This window comes from Cupressus sempervirens, chromosome 1, assembly GCF_028749045.1.
Source record: "Cupressus sempervirens isolate cs-2001-9-10 chromosome 1, ASM2874904v1, whole genome shotgun sequence".
Taxonomy (NCBI): domain Eukaryota; kingdom Viridiplantae; phylum Streptophyta; class Pinopsida; order Cupressales; family Cupressaceae; genus Cupressus; species Cupressus sempervirens.
Window position 1 is genome coordinate 735801681 of NC_143118.1, and position 12862 is coordinate 735814542.

At 31.9% G+C, this 12862-nt stretch overlaps 1 pseudogene; it reads left to right on the top strand.

Annotated features, from left to right (window-relative positions):
* Positions 1-7863: 7863 nt before the first annotated feature.
* Positions 7864-12862, top strand: part of LOC149580030 (putative anion transporter 3, chloroplastic) — a 71148-nt pseudogene continuing 66149 nt past the window's right edge.

Consider the following 12862-nt stretch of genomic DNA (forward strand, 5'->3'; position numbering starts at 1 on the left):
ATGACCTAAACTATTGATTATAAATCTCAATTCTAGCTTGTACTTGATCCTTCTTAATTGAATGTATACTTTCAAATCCAGAAGGATATTCTACTTATCCTTTTGATTCGCTTCCTCTTAGCATCATTAAATCACATATATATTCCCCTTTTTTTTTCATCTCTTCAAATTCTCAACAGTCAGCTCATATATAACTTAAAATAATTAATATTTATTTTCTTAGTTAGCTAGAACCAATAGATAAATTAATTGATCTCAATATACCAAAATAAAAAATTCTTTAATAGCCAACCTTGCTTGGTAGACACTAACTCAAATTTTTTTTTTCAATGTTAACCAAGTGAAGCTCGGTCAACACTACATACTAGCAAAGTTCCTTTGTTAACTGAGTAAGCTTAGTTAACATTGGTTCCATCCAAAATTTTCTTCATTAACCAAGTGAGCTAAGTTAACACTCACCATCTACAGACTTTCCTTTGCACCTGAGTGAACTCGATAGATACTACCTTTTGAACTAGGAAAACACTGGATTGCTCAGTAGCCACAAAAAATTATCTTCAATTCCTGAGTGAGATCTACATACAATGAATGATAATTATATGACATTTGTGTAACATCAAAGACAATACACAATTAATCAATTATATACAACAAGTGCTCCACTTGAGATTTTTGACAAGGGCTTAACTGCCTATTGTGTACTATAAGTTGGGTTGTTGTATCAGACATTAATAGATTAGTCTTTTGGTGTATTAGAAACCCCATTCTAATAGTCACTATGTATGACATATCTAGACCAATAGGACAAAGGAAATTTCAATTCTATACATTACTTGTATGGACAATACATGATGCCCTTGGGCTAACTCATTTTTGCATTATGTTATAGTGTTAAGGTCACATATTTTTGGTATGTTATAGTGTTTACATATTATTTTTTTATGTTTAAGTTGCACATGATAATTGCACATGATATTTTAGGTCTTTAGACAAAGGGAAAATTTGAATGTCTAGTTTGTGGTCCAAAGATTAACTCTTGTCATTCAAGAGGTTTATGAAAGCAGGTGTTCGATGAGTTTAGGCACTTTATCCACAATAATCATAAGTATTGAATTAATAAAAAATATATTTTTAATAGGAAAGAAACAACATCAAGGCCATGAAGAATGACACCTCGTATGTGGAAGTTGGAATACAATAGACTGAATCATCAAGGTAATGTCATTCCATCTAATGATTTTTATTTAAAATTTATATTTTGATATTTTTTTTTATTTAGTAATGATGTAATGTATGCCCATGAAGGTTGTCAAGACATTAACAACCAACTTCCTAGAGGAATAAAAACTTATCGTACTCAATTTATTAGGTTGTCGTACTACAAAGATCTCCCAATTGTGCATTTGTTTGATGCTATACATATTAGAAAGAATGTAATAGAGACATTATGTAAGTGATACATCTAGTAGGTCTAAAATAGGGAGATCAACTAGAGTTCAATAGATTATAAGAAAAATCAATAAATGAATGAAATTTTCCCTTGCTTAGGGGGGATCATTTTCTTATGATAATGAGACCAAAGACAATAGGAAGGTTACCTTAAGGTACACACATCTTCAAAAAGAATGGGTACCCAAGGAACTACCTCTAGTTAACACTAATTTTACATTGATTTATTTTTGGGTTTGATTATGTAAATATTTTTACCATCATCATTTCAAATCACAGTACACGATCCATAATCAAGATGAAAGAGAGAGAGATGTAAAACAAATTGAGTTATAGATATTGGCTAACCAAAAGATAAAGGGACCAAGGGAAGATACATCTTTTGGTCCCTTTATCTTTTGGTTAGTCAACATCTGCAACTCACTTTGTTTTACATCTCTTTCTCTCTTTCATCCTTATGATGGATCACATAGTGTGATTCAAAATGTTTAAGGTAAAAATCTTTACACAGTTAAATCAAAAAAATTTTTTTTTTAATATAGTGGATTGCAGAAATTAGATCTCTTTAGTTAACACTAATTTTTCTATTAGTGAAAGGATATATCGCATAGATCGGTCTTCAGTACATGGTTTGGGCTTATTTTCCATGGATGACATAAAGGCTAGTTATAATAAAGTTGTTTGATTGATGGAGTATGTAAGACTTTGTTACAATTACAATAATTGGATGTGAATTGTATAATAATAAAAAAATGCATAGGTATGCATTGTCAAAAAATTATTTACAATGCAAAGAAAATGAACAAAGAAAAAGTCTTGCTATGTATATTGATGGAAGGCCAAAAAGAATAGGTAATATTGTAGGTTTTATAAATAGTTCTCAAGTTGTGTAAACTAATAAGCAACCGAATTGTATATTTGAGGCATGCAAGGGAAATCACATTTTTGTATGTGAGATAAAATTAATAAGTGTAGGGGAAGAGCTTTTGATAGATCACAATTTAAGTAGTGTAGATACAATAAAAATTGCTACCATGGGACTCATAAGTATAACATATTTTAAACCAATTGTCTCCAATTAATATTGACTCCAATATAAAATCTACTATTTTATTAATTTTTTTTTGGTAAGTCTATTACTTTTATTTCCCTACTGATTGATAAGAATTAGTAATCTTTTTCATAGGGTGACATGGGTCCACTACAAGGCACACACGGGGATGTTCCTCACACACCTTCAACAATGGTAAACCTTAATTAGTGTATTTGTACAAATTATATAGAAATAAAATGTCATATTATTATGTTCTTCTCTTTATGGATTTGGAGTTATTTTCATAGAATTTTATAGATATTGATGTCACTGTAGACACCTAAAAACCTTTAGAAAATAAAGTATTTTTATTTTCTAAAAAAGTCCTGATGACATCATCATTTATTAATTAATTAATTAATTAATTAATTAATTAATTAATTTTTATGCCATTAAATCCCTTTATCTTAATTAAAAATATTTAATTAAGGAATCCCTCCCAAAAATGTTTAAATCTTATTTAAACATTATTTCCTTATTTATTAATTATTTAATTAATAAATTGACCTAAAATCCTAAAATAAATAAAAAATTTATTTTTTGCCCAAAACTTGGCCAATTTCCTTATGACCAATAACCTCTTCCAAAATCTTCTAATCCTTCTTTAATTTTGATTAAAGGCTAATCCCATCATTTCCTACCCCTAATCCCAACTCAAAATATTTAATTAAGATTAAATATTAATCCTCATGTTTATTAAAAAAGTTTTAATAAATATCTCCTCAACCCAAACCCTTGAAATAAATAAAACTTTATTTATTTCCTAAAATCTAATTTATCCTCATCCTAGGAAATTCTAGACTATTCTAGAAAGTCTTTATCCTCATCCAAAGTCTAGACTCTTCTAGAAGATGTCTTTAAACCTAATCCTAATCCCCTCCTAACCTTGTCACATTCCCTAAACATGGGTTAAGACTTACTAACCCAAGCCAAAGTTAACAAATATCTCCTCCTTCACCCACCCTCATTAAATGTCATCCACTTGCCTATCCCTAAGCTAATCCTAAACCATCCTAATCCATCCTCTAATCATTTGCACAAGCCTAAACAAGTTTAAAACCTTCCTAATCAACTCCAAGTCGAAATTTCTCTCATCACCCTCAAAATATCTCAACCATAAAACTTTATGAAGTCCACTAGGTCATAAATGACTCTTACAAGCCCTTTTATTGCTCTTACAAGTCATTATGAGGGTCTTTATGAAGATTTTATCCCTTGAGCCTCCTTTGTTGACTCATCCTTCCCCTTTTCTCCATCCTCTCACCATGTGACATGTGTCACTCCTTGATTGGCTATAAGGAAGCACAATCCATGTGCTCTCCTCTCATGCAATCTGAGCCCTCCATAAGCTTTTTCCCATCCTTGCATCTTAGCCCTCAATCCCTCAAGCCTCTTGCTTATAAATTGGATCCTTCCCCTTTGCAAAATAACACAATCCATGAAGTAAAGTTATAATGCTATTTTGAGAGCCAAATCCATACTAAAGCCATCTATCCACACCAAAAATCCACAATCATCCATTGAAGCCTTTGGAAGCATATTGAGCATACATCCTATCCATTTAGACAAAGCTACTCAACAAGAGAGCTTCTTATTGAGAGAGTCCATTAATGGCTCATATTCTCAATTGAGAGCTCATCTTAGTCTATCTTGAAGTTTATGAATTTTGTTTAGTTTGTAGAAGCTTTATTTAAATTTGGTTTCTATTAGCATACTAACATTGCTCATATACAGTCACAACTATATACTTATTGATAGGGAAAACCAAAAATGATACCAGATCAAATGTGATCAAAAACTCAGGAAAAATATTTAGATGATATTGTATATAGCATTGACCCTGGCTTCATGGCTACTCAGATGATAAATAAATATAGTAAATAAATTCTTACCTTTGTCATGGGACAAAATGAAACTAAGGAGACAAAGGCACTCAAAGATGAATTGATACATAGAGTCAATTGAAGGAAGCTAAGAAGTAATTAATCTTAAGCAATAATAAAAGTTGAATAGATGTTTATATTTTATACTATCTTATGGATCATGATCTAAAATATGATGTGTTATTTTTACAAGAAATTTTGATGCCTATGAAACATGGTCAACATGGTGAGAGTTTTAGCACATAGATTTCATGTAAATAATCCTTAAACCTTTAACCATTCATTTAACCTTAGCATGCACTATTGACTCAACTTATGTTTGGGATGCTTCTAGTACCCAATTGATCTTAATCTATTGCAAATGTCTTTTCTAACAATGTATTCTTTATCTCATGATGAAGTGTGGATGCCTCCTTCATTCACCACTCTGATACTGCTAACTACAATATTAACAATAAGGAGCTTGCAAACATCTTTGTCTATACCAAGTACAACTATTAAAACCATATTTTTCTATATTTTGTTATGTGCTAATCATGGAATGCTTTTTTTTGTTGGGTACATTTATACTCATGGACCTATTTTGTGCACTAATATATACACTTACATCTAATACAAGAACATAGGCTACTACTACTGAAGCTAAACCATTTCTTGGATTAGCATGTGTTACTAGTACTAGTTCATTTGTGGGGTTGCTATTGTCAAACAAGAAAACCATGTTTCCATTAAAAGTACCAAAGCTTCTAGGTGCTTTAAAATTATTATTATTTAAATTATAATTGTAGTATACTTATACATAACTCATTTTGGACAAATAATCTCATGATGTTTTTTAGGAAATGATTTTTTAATGATATTCTTTTTAAAATTAAAATGAAGCTATTTGGGCCCACCATAAGGTATGTAGCTTCATATCATTGGTACAATATTTTTCTTTTCTTCCATTTATTATACTATATTAAAGTTATTGATCTGACAATTTATTTTTTCAAAAAAGGTGGAATGAACAAGGTCCTAAATTAAAAAATCAGCTCATTAGATCTTTAGAAGACCTCTTTGGAAAAACACATTTTTGATAGTGCCCTACTTCTTAAAAGAGCATCCAAACAAATAAAGACTATGAGGGACCAATATAGAAGGGCTCTAAAGGTTAATCAAAAGTAGAAGCATCCTCCTATGATTTCACTGATGGAGTGGAATGAATTGAGAGAAGATGCAAAAGAGAAAAGGCTATAGGAATTGAACCAAAAGAGGGAAAAAGAAGGCATGCCATCATAATTAAGTAGAATATAATCATGAACTGATTAGTGATCTTTGTAAATATATAGTCTAACATGTTTAAAATGTTTAATAGACTAAAAAATAAATCAAAAGCTATAGAAACAAGAGTAAAAAAGGTTTTCCAACATAAACTTGGCTCTAGTGGCTATATGAAAATTCACTTTTGACTTGTAATTAGAAGAAATGGTTTTTCATATCATTTTTTTAATATAAGGCTGTAAATAATTTTGTTTGATCAAATCATACATGAAAAATTGATGATATTAAGAAAAAAATATGGGGCACCAAATTCAATGTAGATCCCATTGATGAAGATAAAAAATTGTCTTGAATGAATGCTATAAAGTCATGGTTGCATGCCTACACCAAGAATCTGAAAGCCATACTAAAGAATCTAGTGCACTAGATGAGATACTGGTAAATTGGTCAAATGAAAAGTAAATCAAATTGAATAGTTGAGAAATTTCATGTTTGGTGTTAATTTCCAACATATATTGAGTATTTCTATTTTCTATATCAAACAATGATAACAATGTGCATGACATTTCATTGTAGCCTTCAAATCCAATCATAGAACCTACACATGACGAAGGCCATGATGTGCATCATAGTGATGAAGGTTTTAATTTTCTATTGGGACTAAATTATGTAATTATTAATAGAAAATAAATATCTTCAATTACAATTGGTTGAATATGTGTAACCTTTTCTTGAATATTTTAGAGCATGTTGAACATCATGGTGAATGAGTGGAGCATGCTCGAAGTGTTCAACATGTTGAGGTGGTGACCAATCAAAATGTTACTTTACATTATGTGGCATTTTTTTAGGTAAAGAAAAATGCATGTTATGTTCTACTAGTTAATGAAATAATTGTAGCAGTAGAAAAAAAGTATGAGAATTCAACCCATTTACTTGTTATTGTAGGAGACCTTGCTTTAGTGCAACAATCTTGTGCTCCTAAAAGTAGGAGGAAGCATCATAATTTGACATTACAGCCACCATAGGAGGAGAATGAAGAAGACATTGATTCTCCTATCAATGTTTTCCTTAAGAAATCTAAGAAAAATTAAAATTTTTATTTTATTTTGAAAATGCTCTTTGATAATCCTTGTTTGATAAACTTTGTTGGATAATGAAAGAACGTTATTTTAAGTAATTATCTATGAATTTTACATAGTAGTATTGAATTTAATGTCATGTTAATTAATTCTTGATTAGTTTTTAGTATTAATGAATTTTATATCATATTAATGATTCATGAATGTTATGTGATTGTATTGATTGAATGTTATAGTTCATAAATGGATGGATGAATGAATGAAGTATGTAATTAGATGTTAATAGAGAATTTAGATTGATGTTAGGGGGAGGGGGAGTGAGGTCATATGAGATTTCACCTTCACATGGTTGGCCTTGTTAAGTAGAGAATATTAAATTATTCTCAAAACTAAGTGAAGCTTAAACTAACATACCTTCATTATTTAATCAATTTCATTTGTTTTAGGCCTTTTCTCATAACTACATTTTGAATGTGTCATTGTTAGGCAAATATCAAATAAAAAAATGGAAGGACCAATACTCAACTTGTCTAGCATGGTTCAGTTTCATTTTGTGTAAGTATTCTCTTCTTGAACGTGTCAAATTTGCATGGTTTATGAACAATTTGAGATCTTATTAGTCTATTTTATTTTTCAAAACTCCCTTTGCTTCTTAAAAAACTAATATTAAAATCATATTATATTTCATATACAAATAAATTAGTATATGAACACATTGACAAGGCTTGCATATAGGGGTACTCTATGTTTAATCTTGAATAATTAATTTGTTCTTATTGATGATGCTTGAGTTATTCTATCTAAATTTGACTACAAATGCTCTATTCACACTTATGCTAAACTGATCTAATTTTATTAGGAAATCATATGCATGATCAAAACACCAACATGATTTGATAGAGTTTTATATTTGGGTAGATTAGTTTTGTATTTATTTTGATTGTATGTTTAGATAGAATGTGGACATCAAATAGTCTTTGTGAAATTCATCTTGTAGTCATTTTACAATCATATCATTCCTTGACAAGACATTTTCTTGCAAAATTATATCAAAAAATTTAGATTCTTTGTCTACGATTCCACAATTAAAGATATGGACTTCTATATATTAAATCTTAATTTATGGTCAATGAAAACCTTTCTCACCCCATGGGCTTCTAGTCATTCAATAGGGATGCTCCTTGTTGTCCACACACTATTTTGTGTTGTTGAAGGTGTATCATTGTCTTATATGAACACCACAATTTCAAGGTAAGACTTCAAAGAAATTACTTTACTGAATTAATTCAATTCCTTTTTATCATCATTTTAATTTTGTCTTTATCATATAGTTTTAAAGTAATTTTACCCATGGTATTCATTCAAATATCCTGCCTCTTTTTTTTCACTAGATTCAACTCTAGATACTCAAGATAACTTCAATATGTTAACTTTTTTCTTGTTATTCAAGATGGTTTCCTAGTACAAAATGGGTTATAATAGTAGGCCACTCAATAGCTAGATTTCATCTCGATAATGTGATAACCTTGCTTGATTCTCCAATACTAATGTCACAAGCTAGAGTTTATGGACCTTTCCTTACATTTGGAGTCCTAGGTTTTCTTTGGATCTCAATATGTATGGGTTCCAAATATTTGCAATTATCCTAATCAATTTCATCCTAGAATATCAAAATCAAAAAAATTTCTTATTCACAATAGAATTGAGTATTCTCCAATGTCTACTAAAAAGTCCACTATCCATACTACTTAAAGAATGCCTCTTTTTAGTCTAATATTTTCTAAGTTACTAACATGGGAAATAATAGTTTCAAATGTTACAACTAATTGGGTAAGATGTATAGAAAAGTGTTGTGGTTTCACAATGCACACCCCATTTCTACTAGAACTGGGGACCCTCTAGTAAATTTTTATCTCCTAGACCCCTAGTCTAGGGCTTGGGTCATTCTTGGACTCCCCTAGTAGTCTAGGTCAAACCTCAATCTCTGACTAGGGAAGTCCTAAGGGCCTGATGTAGGAGAAAAATAAAGTTTTAGTGTCTAAGTGCTAAAAGTGTGCACTAGTGAACACGTGCACCATCTTAGGGTGCATAGGTGCACTTAGTGCATGAGTCACACTCATCTGTTTCCAGAGATGCACACATGTGCACCTATAAGGGTGCACACTAATGGAGCTACACACCCAAGACTAAGTCTATATAAACCCTAGATCCCCTCCTTCACTTCATTCTTCTCTCTCCTCTCCTTCTAATTGTACCTTTGTACCCCTTTGACATGTGCTCCTGACCCCTACACCTTCACTCGCCACAACCAACACTAAGGTTATCTAAAACACTAGAAGGTGAACACATGCACACCTTCTTTCACCCTAAAAAATATAAACCCTAAAAAACCTAAGACAAGAGAAAACCGAAGGTGTGCACATGCACATCTCCTCAAGATGTGTATGTGTGTACCTTCTAAAGCTAAAGATACACCTAAAGTAAAAGTTGCATACATGCACAACTTTTTTTTTTCTTTCCAAAAATTAAGTGCATACTAGGGTGCACACATGCACACCCCATTAAGGTGCACGTGTGCACCCTTGTGCATAAAACTTAAGAAAACATAAAAAAACTAAGTCAATCCCCACCCACTATGAGCACTTGCCACTCTGCATGTGTGCACCTTACTGAGGTGCACATGCATGCAAGTACATAACTGCACTCAAATGGTCAATTAGGGACCATTTAGCACACCCAGTGCACCTATAAGGGTGCACTCATTGTGCTAATCTACATAATAGGGCTTTTTGGGGAGGGAAGATTGACTCTTTTTGACTATTTTGGGTGGATTTGTGTGTGGTTTTAATTTTTTATAGGTTTCATTTTTTCTTTCTAGACTAATATTTCCTCTCTTTTGTAGATAAAATTTCATCTTCATCCTCTTCAATGGCCAAAAAGATAGCTTCCAAACTCATTATTTTCAAATACTAAGGTGCACCAAGAAAATCACATTTTCAAGATTGACATGTCAAGATTAGAGATACTGAAATTGGCCACATTGACTCGAATGCATTCCTTAACATTTGTAACAAGCCAAAAGAAAAATCTAGAATAGTGTTAGTAATGATTAGATCATGTCATGTAAATGCAACATCACATTGCATATTAGTGCAATCTTCAAAACTCATAATGGCTCTCATAGAGAACTATGTGACTAAAGAAATCAAGAGTGTCACAAAGGAGATAGTTCTGGACCTTTGACCTAGGAATATTGAGAAAGTGTTCCATCTCCCAAGAGCCAATCAATATATGAAGTTAAAATATGACCAAGTAAAAAGATGGTATAGGGAGAATGAAAATGAAGTGAAGAAATAATTCAATCTTCCTTCATAATAAATAGAACATAGTAGGCTACACATTCAGTAAAGTGGACATGACCCAAGATTATATGAAAGATGATATTAGGTACACAATAATGTTTTTGAGAAGGGTTATGGGACTACTAATAGTAGGACATCTTCACACATGGATGGTCCATTTTATTGATACCATTAGTACAACAAAAATGCCAATAGACTAGGCTACTATCCTTACTAATAATCTACATGAGAAACTCATGTTTATAAAAGTTGATCCAAGATTCTATATGACATTGTACATGGTGTACTTACTAGTGGAAAGGACCACATACTACCTAGGACTTTACAGAAAGGGGAGCATGTAGATACTAATGCCTAGACGTATGTGGTGTATCCACAACTAGTAAAGAATAATGTCTTAAAGTAGAGTGTGGAATACAGGGTGGTGAATGATAGTTTTATATTTGTAATCATCAAGTTTATTGAAGGTGATTACAAAAAAAAAGGATGTTAGTAGAAGCAATGGCAAAGATCATAGAGGTCAGTGCATACTACATTTAGTTCAAAATATTCACTTACCTAAGGGTAGCAGGTATGCTAGAAAACCCAAAGTAACTCTTGAGTGCTGTAGATTGAATGCCAACTTACATCTTCATACGATAGAGTAAGAAGACATGGGTCTGACCCATGAAAAATGGTGCTTTTGAAGTCAAGAAAAAATAATATATTGCCACCTTTTATTCTAAGAGGAACCAATATCCATTGGAAGAGTACAACTTGCCTTGCCCCTACTTTGACAATATAGGGATGGTGCAACACTTGGAAGGGAAGCAGTTTAGGGATGAAGATGTGTTGAAATTTCATTGGATAAATGTTGTAGATGATTATGATATGTGTATAAAGGATCATTGTAAGATGACTCTATATTTGGTCGAGAAGGTGTTCAAGATAAAGATCCCATTAAAGGTTGTGAAGAAAGACATAGAAGACATCTTGGATCCTCTATACAATAGGGATAAGATTTATGATAGGCCTATAATAAATGCAAAGATTGAAAGAGATGGAAATGTAGACATCAATTATAGAGCTAGACACATAATTTAATTAATGAAGGAATGGATCAAGAAACCTATCAAACTTGATCTAGTTCCTCAGGCTATTCCTCTTCAAGCCACAACATGCCCAATGAAGGGAAAAGGTGAAAAAGTTATGGTACCAACCTTCTTTTCTCAATCCTTAGTGAGGCCAAAAATAATACACCAACATGAGAGGGCAGTTGAGTACTTTAGGGTAGATAAGGGAAAGAACAAAAGGAAGGGAGTTTCTACCAAGGAACAAGAGCCACAACTCTAGACTGAAGCTCAAGAGCCCAAACAAGAGCTTGACCAAGAACCAAAAGTGCCCCCACATGAAGAATAGGTGCATAAAGAATAGGTAGAAGAAGGGTAGCTGGAATAGAAAAGGGTGCCTCCAATAGCTACACCAGAGGAATAATCCTCCCCATCACTCTCAAAAGAGCAAGGACTGAATCAACTATGGTGGGGACATTGATGAGACCAGAATATGGTCTATTTTATCATTTCATTTTTAGTTGAAATTGCAAACTTTCTAAAGAATTGATGTTTAAGAACATGATTCTTATGATAATTTTAGACAAATGTGTGCATAATTATTTTCCAAGACTAAAATGAATATTCTATGAAAATATATGCCATTTAATTACAAAATAGTGAGAATGATGTTTTTTGTTCCATAGCTAGGTTGGGTAGTTCTCTTAGCAATGTGACATAGGGTAAACTAATTTGGATGACATATTTTGAATTAGTCTTGATCTATGTTATTATTTTGGAGGCACTAATATTTTGTAGATATAAAGGCAAAATCAACTCAACTAGGTGGGAGTCAAAGTGGTTGCTCGCATTAATAGACCAGCTTTGAGCTAAGGAAATCTAGGGGTTGTGAGCTCCTAAATTCCTGTTCCATTTGGTACCATAATTAATTCACCTGTTGTAATATTCAATGCTGTCATTTATTTTTGGTAGTTGATGAAGTCTTGAATCTAGGAATTATATTCCTAGTTTGTGGTTAAATAACTAGAAGTCTATGTTCTAGAGGAGCTTTTAGTTAGACTTTTTTAATAGAAAGAAGAAGTTGTTGAGTTATTAAGTACTGAATATAATCTTGTTGGTCATTAGTATTTATGTTTACTGATGTTATGAATAAAAAGATCATTTTAGGTTTCCATCTTTGAGTCATTTTACTTCACTTCTCTATGGGGGCCCACATAGAGAGCGAACTAATTAGTTAAGCATAGGATTTATATTCAGCTCATAGAACCAAAGTAGACTCTACTATTCTTGTAGCCACTAATAACAAAATTAGTGGAATATTCTTGCAACATAGGTAGTTGAAGTAATTCTCATCTCTATTTTCATGCTTTGCTAAAATATAATTGATTCTTAGCTTTAGGTTAGATTTCTTGTAGCCTAAGCATTTGAACTTTTGTAGTGTAGTTCTTAACTTGAGATAAGTTTGAAGCATATATTTTGCAAACACTATTTCAAGTTTATGTCCCTCGTTGATAAATTAAATGAGTCAAAATAATGTCCAATACTAGGTTAAGTAGTCCATTTCTATAGGATTTTAATCCCTTTCTTTGGCCAAGCATTTTTAGCCCTATTGCCAAGGATGGTGTTAATTCAAACTAGTGTTTGTAGTTATATTTCTATTCTTTGTAAAATAGAGTTTAGT